The 13,949-nt window shown below is 30.8% G+C and overlaps 1 protein-coding gene across 1 annotated transcript in view; it reads right to left on the bottom strand.

Annotated features, from left to right (window-relative positions):
• Positions 1-13,949, bottom strand: part of LOC131847709 (bicaudal D-related protein homolog) — a 126,789-nt gene that overhangs the window by 111,381 nt on the left and 1,459 nt on the right. The window lies entirely within an intron of this gene.

Below are 13,949 nucleotides of genomic sequence, written 5' to 3'. Positions count from 1 at the left end.
CAAAGACTTTAACTTTTAAAAAGGGACAGGGTACTGTTAAATACGAGACGTACGGTAACATTACTTAAGACCCAACGTTTAAAAAGGTTTTAATGCTTGCTTTTGATTTTGACTATCACATCAAACGTTTTGCAATTTTAAAAAAGATAAATATTGTACAGTGAATTGAACCCGGGGAGACCACTTTAATAGCTATTCCGGGAAAAAAACTGGTCAAACCGGTATTTGCGGGCAACTGTATTGTAGATCGTACTTGTATCTTAAACTCGCTGGTAGTGGTAGTTGTGAGTCACGAATGTAATTTAATTATGTTAAGATAAATATAATTCATAAAACAGCGACCTCCCTTGTTCATATGGATTAAGATGGCTGTGTAAAATAGATAAGATAGATAAGATAGACAGGTTACTGTCACAGCGTTGTTATTCTGCGCAGGCCATAAGTGACCACACGGACGGTGGAATACCAGCTTGATAGAAAAAAAAAAGATATCAAGATATATATAGAGTCAAGAGCACTTAAGATTAGCAACCCCGCACTACACATCCCTATATAGTTTGTGGTCTCTATAGTCTGTGCATTCTAAACTCTAATAACTATTGAATTAAAAATGATTGCTTAACAAGTTATGTATAATAAAACTGTGCTCATAAAAAAGATAAAGGGATTAGGAATGGGGGAAAAGACGATTTGTGAAGGATAAGCAATATAAAGAAATAGATAGAAATGAAAAAAATGGTGGTTTTGGCTTCTATTAGTACCAAGCCCAAATTGGAAATGGCAAACTGGTTCACGCCTGGCCACACTCACGCGTCTCAACTACGAGTAACTGTGAATATGATTCACGCTTATGAACAATGGGTCGAGGTTTTTAAACATTTTTTGTTAGTTTTGCTTACAATGTGGCAGTTTTGTTTGTGGATTATGGTGTTTGATTGTTGATTGTTTAGAATTACTATGGTACGCAATAGTGTGTTGTTTAATAGGGGTTTTGTTGACTTAAAATGTACAAGAGAAAAAAATCTTCAAATATACTGTTTTTAATTTGATGCAGTTATTATTTATAAGTTCAATTAGGAAAAAATCACGAGATGTTACCACGTTATACTTATTTTTATTGAGTTCCCGATATGTTGGTATTGTTTCAACCATGTTAACGTGTAAACTAAAGAGAAGCGAGTAGATGGTAAATAAAATCTTTATCTTCATCAAATAAATAGAAATTTAAACACTTTTGATGAGTCATACTAATTTTTTTCATAAATTTAGCATATTTTCAAACATTTGCTCTTTATATTACATATTAGTATAAATTACGTATATTATTACTTACTTGAATCATAGCCAATGATACGATAATGATACGATCTAGGTAAAGTATTCGACTTATGAAATGATAATTTTACTGTCGATTACTAATTATTATCTACTAATAACTAATTAGTTTTAACGCATACCTAATTTGTAATATTACTTATAACATTTAGGGTATGACGTCAGGAATGTTACACGATAAGTTCGTTTGTTTATTTCATTCTTCACTGCAATTTGTTTTAAAGGTTATAAAATTATTTCTTAGTGAGTTATTACAATTTTTTAGCTGTACAACAGCATGTAACAAAGTTTACAGTGAGTTCTTCAAATTAGTCTCAACATTACATAATGTCACAGGTATCCTTACTAGGTCCAAATAACGGCCTATCTGAAGGACATCAAGGTAAAATTCCTAGATGAACATTTTGTTTAATATATTGATTAAGTATAATAGAATATAACGATGTATCATGTTGAATCACGGCCTGCTACGATTTGAATTATTTTGTTTATTGTCTTTGTCATGTAAGATTAGACTTAAGATTTCTTCCTCGATATATCAGCTATTACGTTAAGATATCCTCTAAGTAATAGTGTAATTATTACACTATCACATATAATTAATAATTAGACACGTCATAAGTGTCTGTAATGGACATACATGAATATAAATAATTTAAATTTAAGTTTGTTTAACATTTAAATAATTTAAATAATGTATATATTACCTTTTATATCCACAGAACAGACAATCTCGTAACAGGCACTGTAACGTAACTCAAGGAAAGCCGTTCAGTTTAATAGGCTATATTAAATAAATCTTTTCCTATCAACGCTAAAAGATAAATTATCAATTATGCAACCGAATGTTCGATTTTCATACTTCCTGAATTGTAGGTAACATCGTTATGGAATCAGTTCTGATAATGTACATGGACATAACGTACCTAATGAGGGGCCATCCATAACCATAATGGATATCACTGCACTGCTGCGGACCCAGTAGTTCTGGACGTGGACACAGATATATGAACTGAGAACATTTCTCTATATATTATAATTTACTAACATACTTCATAAGTTGTTTATTAACACAATATGGATGTAAACCGAATTAAATAAAAATAAATAAGCTTGTCACATGATTACATGACATCTTGATGATGTTCATGTATATAGGTGATGGCTACCACTTACCATCAGGTAGGCCGTATACCATTCCTATCACATTTTGCTATTAAGATTCGAGCTTCTTGAAGAAACGGAATTTAATTGTGATAAAATTAGTTATCATCAGAGGTCGTTAGTCAAGGGGATTCTTTCACTCCTTACGCTACTATACTATGCTATACTACTACAATGGGTCCAGCCTTTGCTAATAGCGTAAGGAGCGTGCGTAAAGTGGAAAAAAATGGGGAAAACTAGAACCTTTCATACACAAAGTCTAAGATCTCTCATCTTATATTTGGTCATATCATATTTTAATTTTAATATTTCAAACATATATTTTTAAACTTTCTAATAAAATGTAACCAACTGTGAACGAGGGTTATAAATGGCTGAAATTGAGCGCCGTAATGTATGGCCCCTTACGTTAAAAATAATAAAATTGTTACAATTAAAACCAGTTCAGTGCCAGAAGTATGTACGTAACAAGCATCAGCTTAATATAATTTTAGTACATGTTTTGTAATGATTATGAAGCGGATATGTTAACTATTATAAAAGTTGTCAAATCAAATACTTTTAATGTACATTGACACAGAAAAAAATGTCAAGTCAACTGTCCAGATAAATATCTAGATTGGTTTGCAGATTAATTTATAGATAGGATCTAGTAATAATTATATACTCGGATAATTTACGCAACACACTCCAGTCCCAAGTTTATTCGGACTACTCTAATGCTGTTGGCCGCAGTTGGCCTTTACAGCTTCACCTGACGATAGGAGCCGAGTGCACAAGTCACACCAAACTCGCGGAAGAACTTATGGAGCGGCTGAAGGCCAACTCCCTCCTGACGGATACGACTTTAGTCTGAGGGCACCACTAGGGGTTCAAACCTCGGCTCAGGCCGTCGTAATTTGATCCCCATTTAAATTGGACGGAGGATCGATCGGAGGGGGATCCCAAGTTAAGCAGAACTTGTGTTATGGGTACTACACAACAGATATAAATGAATAGTTGCATTTTTTTGTAAATACATACATAATATATCATGCATTCATATCTTATAATTTCTAACACTTTATTGGATGACTGAGATATTCCCTTCAACTTCAAAATTAAAAAATTCAAAACACCTTTATTCATGTAGGTCTATTACAGGCTCTTATATGTCAAATCTATCGTCGGTACGGAATTATTAAGAGATGAAAAGAACTGACAAGAAATTAACAGCTCGTATTCTTTTCAAAAAAATGTTGTACATGTTTACAATAATACACAGTCATTTAAATACAAATTTGGGAATAATTTTCACAAATTATTACTTCACAATTATATTACTTCTGAATATTAACAAAGAAAGATGATACATATTTGAACTGAAAACCAAAATAGTTGAGACTGAGTACAATTATATAAAAAAAACTAGCTATGCCCGCGTGTAATTTATAGCCTATATGGAATCTTCTAAATATATATATATATAACTCAAAGGTAACTGACATAGTGATCTATCAACGCACAGCCCAAACCACTGGACGGATCGGGCTGAAATTTGGCATGCAGGTAGATCCAGGCATCATGGAGGCATCCGCTAAGAAAGGATTTTGATTAATTCTACCCCCGAGGGGATAAAATAGGGGATGAAAGTTTGTATGAAACTTTGACAATTTAAAACCGATCGGGCTGAGACTTTACATGCATAAAGCTACTATGACGTAGGCATCCCCTAAGAAAGGATTTTGATAAATTCGCGAGCAAAAGCTAGTTCTGATATATAAGCTATATTACTGTAAAGTTTCATCAAAATCCGTTCAGTAGTTTATATTACAGAGCTAGTTTTTTTTTTACATTGTACATTTTCATTTCTTTCATCGAAATGAGTAACAAACATCGATCCATACTCACAAACTATCACGTTTATAATATTAATAAGATGGTAAGTATGTAACAAATTTAAATATTATAACGACGATATGTTAAAACAGATGCGTCTATCTGTCTGTGTTCATTTGCACACCTGAATGTTAATGGGGATGACGTATCTACAACGTTTTAAAACAATAGCATTGTTATGTTACATACAAATATTGGTTGGTTCTTACAGGCTAGTGTTCTCCAAGAGGTGTATACAGTATAATGTAGTATATAATAATAATAATAAGAATAAAAATAACTTAATTTCATCTCATTCTCAGCTCTCCTCTCTTAAGAGGGGAGATGAGAATATTTGGAAAAAAATAACTTAATTAATACGAAAATTTAACCTAAATTACAGATTATGAATAATCCCACAAGCAACTGTATTACATTAAATTATCTTATATATTATATTTTTAGCTGTGCCCGCGATTTCATCCGCGTGAAATTTATAGCCTATATGTTATTCTGATGTACAACTATACTATTGTAAAGTTTCATCAAAAGAGGTTCATTAGTTTTTGCGTGAAACAAACATCCACCTATATTCACAAACTTTCGCGTTTATAATATTAATCAGGTTATTATTATTTTCTCTCTTTGTGCATTATTAAAAAAATATATAATTTTTTTTAAATAATAATAAAATCTCTATGAGCAGAGCGACATCTAGTCATAAGCTAAGCTTGCGTTATGGGTACTAGACAACTGATATAAATACATAGATACAGTTTTTACAAATACGTAATACAACCAGACCGATACAAACTCATACTCACGAATACAAATATTGGTACCGTGCGAGGAATCAAACCCGCGACCATCGGAAGTAAATCGGCGTCTTAAACCACTAGATCACCGAGGAATCAATTTTAATTCAATCTAATCGGTTATTTATAAATTTTATGTTAATTGAAATGGTTTTTATTATGTTAATATAATCTTAGCTTAAAAGTAACGTTGGCAGTTGGCACGTGTTCATTAGTGACCAATAGCAATTTAAAAGCAATTATATAGTGGTATCTATTTACCATATTCATGAAACAAGTTTATCAAGTGTTACACAATATCGATAAAACATTCACTGAAGATATTAATCGAGCAACTCAATCGATATTACTATAAAAGTCTACAGTAATTAAATCTGAAGAGTTTGTTTGTTTACCTGTTAGATTGAACGCTCTAAACTCAGAAGCTACTAATTCGAAAATACTTTTAGTGTTTGGATATCCCATTTAATTACTATTAAACCAATAAATTATGGTACAAAAGGTGGTCTTAATACTATAGGCATTCTCTATCAGTCAACCTTCGGGAAGTATATATTATTACATTTATGTAGTAAGGCTATCATTATATAGTATAAAACAAAGGCGCGGTCGCTGTCTGTCCGTCCCTATGTATGCTTAAATCTTTAAAACTACTCAACGGATTTTGAAGCGGTTTTTTTTATAGATAGAGTGATTCAAGAGGAAGGTTTATATGTATAATACATGTACACCCGGGCGAAGCCGGCGCGAGTAGCTAGTAATCCATATAACACTATCTGTGCACGCGGTTTCACGCGGAAGAAATTTATAGCCTACGTGTTAGTTTGTGTATAAACTATATTACTGTAAAGTTGTTACTTAAATGTCCCTATTGCTAGCTAGCAATGTACCATGTCAGGTTGACATCCATGTGGTCTCCTGGAAACCATTGTGGTAAATTACTGGTGAATTTGTCACGATGGGCTAACTGACCTGACCTCACGCTCATCTTATCATTCCACTGGTCCCCGTCAGCGTAAACCATTAGCGCCATTCCATAAAAAAATATATTAGTCAGATTAAATTACAACAAATAGGAATTAAGTAAATATATGAAATCAATGAAGAAATGTTGTTAAAACGGCGAAAATAATACGTTTCAAGAACTTCCTCTCTCTTATGTGACGCACACGATCAGTTTTAAGATAAAATCTTTTATTTCAGGTCAAGCGTAGTAATTGGCACATTGGAAGTGACTGCACAAAACCAGCCTTATGTGAAGCAAGTTCTTCCGTTTTTTTATAATTGTAATGGTGAGTGTCAAAGATTACTTAACAGTAAGTCATGTAAGTGACACATATTACGGGTGTAACCCAGTTTATTACATGTTACAATTTTGCGACATCGCGTATCAAATTGGCGAATGTCAGTCTATATGCGTGTTTATTGAACAATTAGTTACCTACATATATATGACGATTGTCTGTGAATGGGATAGGCATAAACAATTGGAAACAGCCAGAAATTTAATTACAAACAGATAGAAACAAAAGATATTTTTAATTATATCTTTACATAGTATAAAATGAAGTCGCTTCCACTGACGCAATTTACATCACTTCTTGCAAATTGCACTGTTCGCTTATTTATTTATTTTATTTCGGATATATGTAACAGTTTTATAATATTGTAAGTATTTAAGTACATAGATGTAAAATAATAGTAGTAAAACCAACACAGATATCCATGGGTTAAGATCATAGATCATTTGAATGACGCAACGGATTTTAATGCAGTTTTTAGCCATAGATAGAGTAATTATAGAGAAAAGTTTATATGTAGGTATAATACATATATATCCGATAAGCCGAGGCGGGATGCTAGTGAAATATAAAACTCGTTATTTTTGGATTTTTATTAGAAAATGAATGTTAAGTCTATTATGCTACGTTTAGCAACATAAGATTAGATATAGATAGAGAAGTATCATAATGTAAGTAGACATATTTTGTCTACCATACGTCTATCAAAGATTTAACACATACTAGAATGGTCTTTGCTTTCATATGTTTGTTGCAAACTATAAATCTTTTACTAATTAGATAATGTACAATTTTCCCCTAATCTAAATATTTACTAGTTTTAAATTGAAAAGAAACAGCTGTGTATTGTGTTTATCTTTTCTTATACAGAGATTAATATTTCCCGCCAAAATTACGTAGTCTTTTTGATATTACATTAACAGTATAATCAAGCCTGTTTCCAAACATTCCTAGACATCATTATTGAAGCCGGTAAACTAAGATGGCGCTTCTAAAGAGTACGCCACAAAAAAATGAAGAAAAACATCCATTGTTGATTTTGACCATTAACTTTCAATAATAACACTTTAGGTTCTTATGAACTAAGTCGTTTTTTAACGCGGACGATGTTGTGTAAAGCATTTTCTTAATCTTCGTATATTGGTTTTAAATTTGATTGTAATAAAGAAACTTCCTTTGTTTCATATATATTACCTATTTCCTATTCTATTCTATATTTCTGCAAATTCGACGACCTCCTGTTTGAGAGGTTAAAATTATATAAATCTATTGTTATTAACAGCTTTACTTCCGATGGTTGTGGGTTCTATTCATCGGACGGTACAAACATTTGTATTAGTTGAGTATGACTATTTGTATCGGTCTGGATTTTTTCTAAAACATTACATAGTATAAAACAAAGTCGCTGTCGCTGTCTATCCGTCCCTATGTATCCTTAAATCTTTAAAACTACGCAACGATTTTGAAGCGGTTTTTTTTAATAGATTCAAGAGGAAAGTTTATATATTTAATACATGACACCCGCACGAAACCGGGGCGAGTAGCTAGTATATTATATAAGTACTTACACAAAAGAATGTATTAGAATGTATATTTCTATCAGTTAGTCTAGTATCCATAACACAAACTCTGATTAGCTTGTGTCTAGATGGCGCTTGTGAATTGTCAATTTATATTATTATTATTACAATAAATAACTGTCTAATTAAGTTAAAATGTTATTCTTTTGAATTATTCTTAGTTACAGTTTAGCTTAGAGAATGTTTAGGGTTTGGAAGGCCAGTAGACATAGAAAATTGAATCAACAACAATACCTACTATTGCATTATTTTGCACGATAATGGACGTTTCACGATAAGCCGATTAGAACCTGCGAACTAATAAAATTCGTATGACGCATTACACTATCAAAAACACCATAAACTACAACATGAAATCATAAATCATTAAATTGAAATAACATCACTATTGGTTTTTAATGTGAATACGGGAAGTTATGGCAAAGAAATTATGCAAAACGATTTTTTTTTATTGTACAAATAATAATTATCTCCTACACTACAATCTTCCGCATCTTAAAAAAAATGCATGGGGTTTTTAGAAGATGGATAAAGATTGAAGCAAATCCGCAGGTATAAGCAGATTATTAGCCCATTAGTCTATCATATATTGATGCTTTAATTGATACTCCAATTAGCAATAAGTGAGGTGATAAGAAAACGATCCTGAGCAAATGTTTTGAAGGATTTTTACCGTGTTTCCATATATCAGCCCTGAACTGTTTCTTCAAATACTTATACTTATGTAAAGTTCTACGATTTCCCTAACTTAAATTAAGTAAAAACGTAGTTCCCTATATTACGAAACAGATGAAAATTGTCGCAAATCTGTCGTTTCCAAATTGATTGACATTCTGATAAGATAATAGAAATGTATCTAAAGAATTTTTAAGATACATTTGTTATCACATATTCATTTAGAAGTACAACAGAATTTAAATTTATTATGATTAAATACACTACTTTTAATGATCAATAAGTTAGTGTTAATAGGTTGCCTACTATTGTTTAGTTCCATATAAAGGTAAGGTAAAGTAAGGAAATTATTACGGAAGAAAGGTTTTTCAACCATACTCGTACCTACTTCATATATTGGATGAAATGGTTGAAGTTTCAGGTGCAGTAAAGTCGACTATTTTTAGTTTATTTTTAGTTCCATGTAAAGCTAACTTTAGGGAACTATTAAAGAAGGAAGGTTTTCTAATGACTCCATATACGAGATGAAGAGCTCGAGAACTCAGGTGCAGGAAAGTCGACTACTTATAGTCTAATTATTATTTAGTTACATGTAAAAGTAAATTAAGGGAAGTATTAACGAAGGCTTTCTTTCCACTCCATACAGCAGATGAAGAGGTTAAAGACTCAGGTGTAGTAAAGTCAGTAAAACTATGCTTAGATGTCCATTTTTTTAATAACAGAAATGGCAAACAATCGAGTCAATCGGATAGCAATCGGATCGGTTTTTCGCCTATACATGAACAACAACTACGGACATCATGTTATCATGTGATACCCGTGATACCAATCGTGCGTCGTCAGGCCAAAGGACTAAGATGTCATTTTTGTCATTACTCTTATCCTGTAATTTCCTAATCGCCACCTTACAACCGAAAAACAAATTGTAAAGCCAGCTGCTTGGCGGCTGAAATAGGTGAGACTGAGCTCCACACGCAGACTTTTTACAGTCAACAGTATCAGTCAGTTTTTTTTTTAAAGTATACACTATACCCTGAGGAGATAAAAACCATCGCTCCTAAGAATATTCTTCAATTCTTATCACTGACGGGTCTAGGTCACTACTAGCGAACTTTGAGAAAAAGGGCGAGCACGATAGATCTACGGTCGCAATGCTACAGATCTTAACATCTGACAATAGCCCAAAACCCTTAATAAAAAAAACTGACAGTTTACAGTCTGGTAGACTGTAAAAAATCGACTTATAAACTTGTTTCAAATGAGTATTATGAACGGTTGATGTTAGAAACTTAGAATCGTTTACTTTTATAACACAAGCATCCACTAAGTAATGAGTTTTCAATGAGAACGAAAGATCAGATATCGCTAAACGGTTGAATAGGAAGACGAAAATAAAATTAATTATGATTATATTCGGTTGAATATAAAGACGAAAATAAAATTAATTATGATTATATATTAAAGTTGCTATAGATATCTACTCCAATTTGATATTATAAAAGGTGTAATATTATAAAAAGTTAATAAAGTAGGTATACAAAATAACAAAAAAATATTTTATATGCTTGTATTATATTTTGTTAAGGCGACGCATTGCAAATATTGACCTCAGATACCTTAACTTTTCCAATGTCATTCGCATATTTACGAGTGTTTTTCTGTATCGCGCGAATAATATAAAGTAAATATATTCAATTTTATGCAAAATCAACAGTGTTCCAATGATTTTAAAAATAAAAGCAGTTTGTTAGGTTTCTACCTACCTGTTCTTCTGTTCTGTTCTATTATTATTATCTATTGAATTTCTAGTTTTATGATTTTTAGAAGTACAAATTATACTATATGTTATGTAAAGAACTAAAACTAAAGGTAAGTATGCAATGAACATATATGTCTACCTGTTTTACAGAAAACTAAATAAAGTTGCTATAGATATCTACTCCAATTTGATATTATAAAAGGTGTAATATTATAAAAAGTTAATAAAGTAGGTATACAAAATAACAAAAAAATATTTTATATGCTTGTATTATATACATATAAATAAAATTGTGTTTGTTGGTAATATTGAAATAACAGTTTTTTACTAAAATAAATTTTTTACCAATTTTGTCTGTCTGTCTGTCGTTTGTTCCGGCTAATCTCTGAAATGGTTGCACTGATATCAGGCATCTGGCTAAAATAAATAGTCTTGTACGCCGTTTGGTAGGCTTTTACATTATTTTATTGTAAAACTAATTTTATTTTATTTCTCAAGAAGTTTTGTTTTGCTTATTTTTTTTATTTCGTTAGTTGCTGAAGTAACAGGTACAGGTAAATAATATTTATTTATGCAATTACCTTTCATTAGACGTTAAGAAGAATTTTTGTTGATACTATCTAGAACGGGTGAGCGACCTTTTTTATCAACGGGCCAATTTAAATTTTAAATATTTTGACGGGTCGCACCTAAAGTAACACTTATTTATAATAATTAACAAAATTATTTGTAATGTAATGTAATTTATTTGTAATAAATATTTACATTATATTAAGACACAAATCCCTCAATAATGTAGGGTATCCGGCCGTTTTACCAATATGTCCCGCCAAATGGATGGTCTGTCCGGCTATAGGATTGGCGAACCATTGAAAAGAAAAAATCGACTCTATATCAATCCTTAATTTAAGTCTTCTTATACCCACTAAGACATTATTACAATTACTATAACTCCTTAAATAATATATAATATTGAATCCAAAATAAAGTATTTTTTTCTCAATGTTACTACATATTTAGTGTAATCAAAAAACTTATTGATTGTCAATAATTTATAATATTGAATCACAAAAATATTATTTAATTAATCATTGTTGTCTGTCCGACTATATGTTGGAGTATCACATAAAAAATTGTGACATATTTTCAACTTTATTTTCCCGATAAGTACTTTTTATCTGTAGTAAGTCAGGTAAGCACTTGTCTTTGTAGCTATGGAAAGTCAAAGTAATAGTGAAATATTTGGCTAAAGTGAGAGAATTGATTGTAACTAGAAAAATCAGAAAAAAATCTATCCCATGCAGTTTGAAAATTAGTTAAAGAAAAACTTAGAAATTTGGTCAAACTATAACCATTATTCGGTCATTGTGCTTAATTTTTATTATTTTTGTTCATTTAAACTTTGGAACCATAAAGCCAAATAACATTTCTAGAATCACAGTAAAAAATAATGATAAATTAGCATTTGTTAAACTATATTTTTTCATAAATTATTTTTAAAGGCCCTCCTTTAAAAAAATGCAATTAAAAACATTTAATCTGGATTGTAAATGTACAATAGTACACTTGTTGTAGTACACTTGTTAGTTTCATACTAAAAAAAACGAGAAATAAATTTTTTAATTAAATATATATTTCACACAAGCTTATAGTAGTAGGTTCTTAATTTTACGGCAAAATGATAAGAGAAATGGGTAACATGTTGTCGTGAGCGAGCGAGACAGATGTGCCACCCAGTCAAAGATACAGTCGCCATACCAAGCAAATGGCTACTTGCGAGTATATTAAGGTCAAAATAATTAATATTCCAAAAAAATTGCTTCAATATCCTGTTTTGGCTTTTGCTCATTTTTTCAGCTTCAGACCTACTGCGCGTTTTTTTGTATTCGAAAATTCGTTGGACAAATAAATAACCGACAACTTTGGGTTGTCTCTTTTGGAATTGGACTTTTGTGTTGGTATCCTTGTTATTTACTTCACAAAAAATTGCGAACAAGCACCTCATTTATGAGGAATGCAGATGCAATGCAATTGCTGCCGCTAGGCATCTATCGTGAAAGATATCCAAATTTAGAGCGCTATCCAGATCACACTCACGGAGGGCGGCCATTTCCCGAATCAAATACGGGCTGGAGGTAGAACTCGCTTTCCTTATTAGGAAGAAGTGTTGCAAAAGGTCGCAGATGACTTTGTACACAAACGAAAATACTTTTCTTCTTTTTTCTTTTTTTTTCTTTTTCCCGTTCTTTCTTATTGTAATAGACAGCACATCTATTTTAAAATACCCGAAATGCATCCGTTTCACGTAGTTCAAACTTTTATTCCTCAATATTATCCTTATTTAAATAAACCTAAACTAGGTTAAGATTTTTCTTTATTTTAATTATTTTACTTACTTTTGTTGCCTTTGGTAAAAGTGGCGTCATATCTGTCTCGCTCACTCATGGCAAACATGTCCACTATCCATCTCTCTTATTATTTTGCCGTAAAATTAAGATTCCTTGGTAGGTCCAAGGAAATAAATAAATAAAAAAGTGAAATAATGAAAAGTATTATATAAATTTATTAAAACGCATGTATTAATACGTGACAACTTTTTATCCTTTTCTTTTTATCGTAATAACTTTTTATCTTTTTTACGAAAAACAGCGCGGACGGATGAATATGAAATTTCGCGTACTTATAGTTTATATAGAGAAGGTTTGCAGAATAGTCATTAAATTATGCATAAAAATATAAATAATCATGTTCAAACCTATAATTATTCAATAATTTCATTTGTATGAAGTAATAGATCTTTTATGATTAGGTTGTAATTGTTTACGTCCTTTTTGCATGTAATTAAAACTTAATATTTATTATAATAATTTATAAATTACTGTAAAAGTTTTACTATTTTGTACATAAAGTGTATATCTTTACGTATTTTTACTTACATATAATGTTAAATTACTTATAGGCATTTTTGAAAATATACTTTCATATAATGTTAAATTACATAAAGAAATATGTCCACTACGCGTATCAAATAAATAAAATTAAAGTCACATACATTATTACTAAATTTAGGTTTATTGTATCAAATATATAATATATATAGATTTTTTAATTGATATACCTATCATTCACAGAAACGCAGACTTATTGTCTTTTTATATTAAACTACATATTTTCACATTTCATTTAACGTAAGTACGTTAATGTAGTATACATTAAAATATCTAGCTGTTTCAAAAAACTCCCAAAATAAATAAACGTCGTAATTACCAATTACAATATATATGGAAAACACAAAGATTATATTTTGGTATTTCTTTCAAAGATAGTAATAAAAGCACTAGTTTACGTCCATTATAATCACGGGAATATGTAACTCTACCTCAATTTTCTATTTAATTCCGAATCTTTTTAATTAATTCGTATCGTACATAGTTCCACTGTATTGTAAATTCTAAAATATCAA

Source organism: Achroia grisella, unplaced genomic scaffold (genome assembly GCF_030625045.1).
Source record: "Achroia grisella isolate CSIRO2021 unplaced genomic scaffold, CSIRO_AGI_Agris_v1 utg109, whole genome shotgun sequence".
In the NCBI taxonomy this organism is placed as follows: Eukaryota; Metazoa; Arthropoda; class Insecta; order Lepidoptera; family Pyralidae; genus Achroia; species Achroia grisella.
This window is presented reverse-complemented; position numbering and strand designations above follow the sequence as displayed.